This window comes from Anastrepha ludens, chromosome Y (assembly GCF_028408465.1).
Source record: "Anastrepha ludens isolate Willacy chromosome Y, idAnaLude1.1, whole genome shotgun sequence".
Classification (NCBI taxonomy): Eukaryota; Metazoa; Arthropoda; class Insecta; order Diptera; family Tephritidae; genus Anastrepha; species Anastrepha ludens.
In genome coordinates this window covers 946,732-953,378 of record NC_071504.1, presented here as the reverse complement: position 1 = coordinate 953,378, position 6,647 = coordinate 946,732, and positions in this window count along the sequence as shown.

Below are 6,647 nucleotides of genomic sequence, written 5' to 3'. Positions count from 1 at the left end.
TCTGTACAACATGGGTATCAAATGGAAGCTGTAGATAAGTGCTTTAATACGGGGTAATTTTCATACCTAGTGAGGACTAGGGTCTCGAAATATATGCCAAAACGTGGACCCGCCGTGTCTTTGAACCGAATTAAACCAAACTTACACACATTGTTAAGGAGGTATTGAAGATGGTTTCCGTATAGTTGGAATACCTGTTGGTAGATAGGGTCTCGAGATATAGGTCAAAACGTGGACCCGGGTAACCTTCGGATCTGTATGTACAATATGGGTATCAAATGGAAGCTGTTGGTGAATGCTTTAGTTCAGAGTATTTCCATCCGCTCCGTGACTAGGGTCTCGAGATGGAGACCAAAACGTGGACCCTAGAATGTGTTTGTACAATATGGATATCAAATGAAAGCTGTTGATAATTGCTTTAATACGGGGTAATTTTCATACCTATTGATGACTAGGGTCTCGAAATATATTCCAAAACGTGGACCCGCCGTGTCTTTGCACCGAATTAAACCAAACTTACACACATTGTTAAGTAGGTGTTGAAGATGATTTCCGTATAGTTTGAATACCTATTGGTAGATAGGGTCTCGAGATATAGGTCAAAACGTGGACCCGGGTAACCTTCGGATGTGTATGTACAATATGGGTATCAAATGGAAGCTGTTGGTGAATGCTTTAGTTCAGAGTATTTCGATCCGCTCCGTGACTAGGGTCTCGGGATGGAGACCAAAACGTGGACCCTAGAATGTGTTTGTACAATATGGATATCAAATGAAAGCTTTTGATAATTGCTTTAATACGGGGTAATTTTCATACCTATTGATGACTAGGGTCTCGAAATATATACCAAAACGTGGACCCGCCGTGTCTTTGAACCGAATTAAACCAAACTTACACACATTGTTAAGTAGGTATTGAAGATGGTTTCCGTATAGTTTGGATACCTATTGGTAGATAGGGTCTCGAGATATAGGTCGAAACGTGGACCCGGGTAACCTTCGGATGTGTATGTACAATATGGGTATCAAATGGAAGCTGTTGATAAGTGCTTTAATACGGGGTAATTTTCATATCTATTGATAACTAGGGTATCGAAATATATGCCAAAACGTGGACCCGCCGTGTCTTTGCGTCGAATTAAACCAAACTTACACACATTGTTAAGTAGGTATTGAAGATGGTTTCCGTATAGTTTGGATACCTATTGGTAGATAGGGTCTCGAGATACAGGTCAAAACGTGGACCCGGGTAACCTTCGGATGTGTATGTACAATATGGGTATCAAATGGAAGCTGTTGGTGAATGCTTTAGTTCAGAGTATTTTCATTCGCTCCGTGACTAGGGTCTCGAGATGGAGACCAATATGTGGACCCTAGAATGTGTTTTTCCAATGTGGATATCAAATGGAAGCTGTTGATAAGTGCTTTAATACTGGGTAATTTTCATACCTATTGATGACTAGGGTCTCGAAATATATGCCAAAACGTGGACCCGCCGTGTCTTTGCACCGAATTAAACCAAACTTACGAACATTGTTAAGTAAGTATTGAAAATGGGTTTCGTAAAGTTTGGTTGCAATTCGGAGCACTGGCAACGGGTACAGCGTTCTTTTGAACCAGCCATAATGTCGCTTACTTTTTTAACGCTTGGGGCGGAACTGAACTGTCAAATTGACAGTGTGAATTACAATGTGTCAATATTTCTTTCTGATTTGGATGCCATAAGGAAAAAACGTAAGTGCAACATGTAAAAATTGTTTGTGAATTTTTTTGGAGTGGATTTTGGAACAGTGAATAATTTCTTACGAAATTTGAGAATTTAATGTGAAATCCGAATGAAATTACGTGTTCGTGGAAAAAAAAATTTTTTTCGTTTTTTTTTTGAAAAATATTAATGGATACTGGGTAAAAAAGCTCCAATGCTTAATAAAACATATAAATTGAAACGAAAAATTCATGGATGATCAGGAAAAAAGACGATTGTTTCTTAGTTATTCATATGCGTTGGTTTGAAATTTAAAAACAATCTCCTTTTTTCCTGATTTTCAGTTTATCTATACTAATATTATAAAGAGGAAAACTTTGCTTGTTTGTTTGGTTGTAATGAACAGGCTCAAAAACTACTTGACCGATTTTAAAAATTCTTTCACCATTTGAAAGCTACATTATCCACGAGTAACATGGATTATATTTTATTTTGGAAATAGGGCTCGAGATATAGGTCAAAACGTGGACCCGGGTAACCTTCGGACGTGTATGTACAATATGGATATCAAATGGAAGCTGTTGGTGAATGCTTTAGTTCAGAGTATTTCCATCCGCTCCGTGACTAGGGTCTCGAGATGGAGACCAAAACGTGGACCCTAGAATGTGTTTGTACAATATGGATATCAAATGAAAGCTGTTGATAATTGCTTTAATACGGGGAATTTTCATACCTATTGATGACTAGGGTCTCGAAATATATTCCAAAACGTGGACCCGCCGTGTCTTTGCACCGAATTAAACCAAACTTACACACATTGTTAAGTAGGTGTTGAAGATGATTTCCGTATAGTTGGAATACCTGTTGGTAGATAGGGTCTCGAGATATAGGTCAAAACGTGGACCCGGGTAACCTTCGGATCTGTATGTACAATATGGGTATCAAATGGAAGCTGTTGGTGAATGCTTTAGTTCAGAGTATTTCCATCCGCTCCGTGACTAGGGTCTCGAGATGGAGACCAAAACGTGGACCCTAGAATGTGTTTGTACAATATGGATATCAAATGAAAGCTGTTGATAATTGCTTTAATACGGGGTAATTTTCATACCTATTGATGACTAGGGTCTCGAAATATATTCCAAAACGTGGACCCGCCGTGTCTTTGCACCGAATTAAACCAAACTTACACACATTGTTAAGTAGGTGTTGAAGATGATTTCCGTATAGTTTGAATACCTATTGGTAGATAGGGTCTCGAGATATAGGTCAAAACGTGGACCCGGGTAACCTTCGGATGTGTATGTACAATATGGGTATCAAATGGAAGCTGTTGGTGAATGCTTTAGTTCAGAGTATTTCCATCCGCTCCGTGACTAGGGTCTCGGGATGGAGACCAAAACGTGGACCCTAGAATGTGTTTGTACAATATGGATATCAAATGAAAGCTTTTGATAATTGCTTTAATACGGGGTAATTTTCATACCTATTGATGACTAGGGTCTCGAAATATATACCAAAACGTGGACCCGCCGTGTCTTTGAACCGAATTAAACCAAACTTACACACATTGTTAAGTAGGTATTGAAGATGGTTTCCGTATAGTTTGGATACCTATTGGTAGATAGGGTCTCGAGATATAGGTCGAAACGTGGACCCGGGTAACCTTCGGATGTGTATGTACAATATGGGTATCAAATGGAAGCTGTTGATAAGTGCTTTAATACGGGGTAATTTTCATATCTATTGATAACTAGGGTATCGAAATATATGCCAAAACGTGGACCCGCCGTGTCTTTGCGTCGAATTAAACCAAACTTACACACATTGTTAAGTAGGTATTGAAGATGGTTTCCGTATAGTTTGGATACCTATTGGTAGATAGGGTCTCGAGATACAGGTCAAAACGTGGACCCGGGTAACCTTCGGATGTGTATGTACAATATGGGTATCAAATGGAAGCTGTTGGTGAATGCTTTAGTTCAGAGTATTTTCATTCGCTCCGTGACTAGGGTCTCGAGATGGAGACCAATATGTGGACCCTAGAATGTGTTTTTCCAATGTGGATATCAAATGGAAGCTGTTGATAAGTGCTTTAATACGGGGTAATTTTCATACCTATTGATGACTAGGGTCTCGAAATATATGCCGAAACGTGGACCCGCCGTGTCTTTGCACCGAATTAAACCAAACTTACGAACATTGTTAAGTAAGTATTGAAAATGGGTTTCGTAAAGTTTGGTTGCAATTCGGAGCACTGGCAACGGGTACAGCGTTCTTTTGAACCAGCCATAATGTCGCTTACTTTTTTAACGCTTGGGGCGGAACTGAACTGTCAAATTGACAGTGTGAATTACAATGTGTCAATATTTCTTTCTGATTTGGATGCCATAAGGAAAACACGTAAGTGCAACATGTAAAAATTGTTTGTGAATTTTTTTGGAGTGGATTTTGGAACAGTGAATAATTTCTTACGAAATTTGAGAATTTAATGTGAAATCCGAATGAAATTACGTGTTCGTGGAAAAAAAAATTTTTTTCGTTTTTTTTTTGAAAAATATTAATGGATACTGGGTAAAAAAGCTCCAATGCTTAATAAAACATATAAATTGAAACGAAAAATTCATGGATGATCAGGAAAAAAGACGATTGTTTCTTAGTTATTCATATGCGTTGGTTTGAAATTTAAAAACAATCTCCTTTTTTCCTGATTTTCAGTTTATCTATACTAATATTATAAAGAGGAAAACTTTGCTTGTTTGTTTGGTTGTAATGAACAGGCTCAAAAACTACTTGACCGATTTTAAAAATTCTTTCACCATTTGAAAGCTACATTATCCACGAGTAACATGGATTATATTTTATTTTGGAAATAGGGCTCGAGATATAGGTCAAAACGTGGACCCGGGTAACCTTCGGACGTGTATGTACAATATGGATATCAAATGGAAGCTGTTGGTGAATGCTTTAGTTCAGAGTATTTTTCATGCCGCTCTGTGACTAGGGTCTCGAGGTAGAGACCAAAACGTGGACCCTAGAATGAGCTTGTACAATATGGATATCAAATTGAAGCTGTTGGTGAATGCTTTAGTACAGAGTATTTTTCATGCCGCTCCGTGACTGGGGTCTCGAGATATAGGTCAAAACGTGGACGCGGGTAACCTTTGGTTGTGTATGTACAATATGGGTATCAAATGAAAGCTGTTGATAAGTGCTTTAATACGGGGTAATTTTCATACCTATAGATGACTAGGGTCTGGAAATATATGCCAAAACGTGGACCCGCCGTGTCTTTGCACCGAATTAAACCAAACTTACACACATTGTTAAGGAGGTATTGAAGATGATTTCCGTATAGTTTGAATACCTATTGGTAGATAGGGTCTCGAGATATAGGTCAACACGTGGACCCGGGTAACCTTCGGATGAGTATGTACAATATGGGTATCAAATGGAAGCTGTTGGTGAATGCTTTAGTTCAGAGTATTTCCATCCGCTCCGTGACTAGGGTCTCGAGATGGAGACCAAAACGTGGACCCTAGAATGTGTTTGTACAATATGGATATCAAATGAAAGCTGTTCATAAGTGCTTTAATACGGGGTAATTCTCATATCTATTGATGACTAGGGTCTCGAAATATATGCCAAAACGTGGACCCGCCGTGTCTTTAAACCGAATTAAACCAAACTTACACACATTGTTAAGGAGGTATTGAAGATGGTTTCCGTGTAGTTTGGATACCTATTGGTAGATAGGGTCTCGAGATATAGGTCAAAACGTGGACCCGGGTAACCTTCGGACGTGTATGTACAATATGGGTATCAAATGGAAGCTGTTGGGGAATGCTTTAGTATAGAGTATTTTTCATGCCGCTCCGTTACTGGGGTCTCGAGATGTAGGTCAAAACGTGGACCCGGGTAACCTTTGGTTGAGTATGTACAATATGGGTATCAAATGAAAGCTGTTGGTAAGTGCTTTAATACGGGGTAATTTTCATACCTATTGATGACTAGGGTCTCGAAATATATGCCAAAACGTGGACCCGCCGTGTCTTTGAACCGAATTAAACCAAACTTACACACATTGTTAAGTAGGTATTGAAGATGGTTTCCGTATAGTTTGGATACCTATTGGTAGATAGGGTCTCGAGATATAGGTCAAAACGTGGACCCGGGTAACCTTCGGATGTGTATGTACAATATGGGTATCAAATGGAAGCTGTTGATAAGTGCTTTAATACGGGGTAATTTTCATATCTATTGATGACTAGGGTATCGAAATATATGCCAAAACGTGGACCCGCCGTGTCTTTGCGCCGAATTAAACCAAACTTACACACTTTGTTAAGTAGGTATTGAAGATGGTTTCCGTATAGTTTGGATACCTATTGATAGATATAGGTCAAAACGTGGACCCGGGTAACCTTCGGATGTGTATGTACAATATGGGTATCAAATGGAAGCTGTTGATAAGTGCTTTAATACGGGGTAATTTTCATATCTATTGATAACTAGGGTATCGAAATATATGCCAAAACGTGGACCCGCCGTGTCTTTGCGTCGAATTAAACCAAACTTACACACATTGTTAAGTAGGTATTGAAGATGGTTTCCGTATAGTTTGGATACCTATTGGTAGATAGGGTCTCGAGATATAGGTCAAAACGTGGACCCGAGTAACCTTCGGATGTGTATGTACAATATGGGTATCAAATGGAAGCTGTTGGTGAATGCTTTGGTTCGGAGTATTTTTCATGCCGCTTCGTGAATGGGGTCTCGAGATATAGGTCAAAACGTGGACCCGGGTAACCTTCGGACGTGTATGTACAATATGGGTATCAAATGAAAGCTGTTGATAAGTGCTTTAATACGGAGTAATTTTCATATCTATTGATAACTAGGGTATCGAAATATATGCCAAAACGTGGACCCGCCGTGTCTTTGCG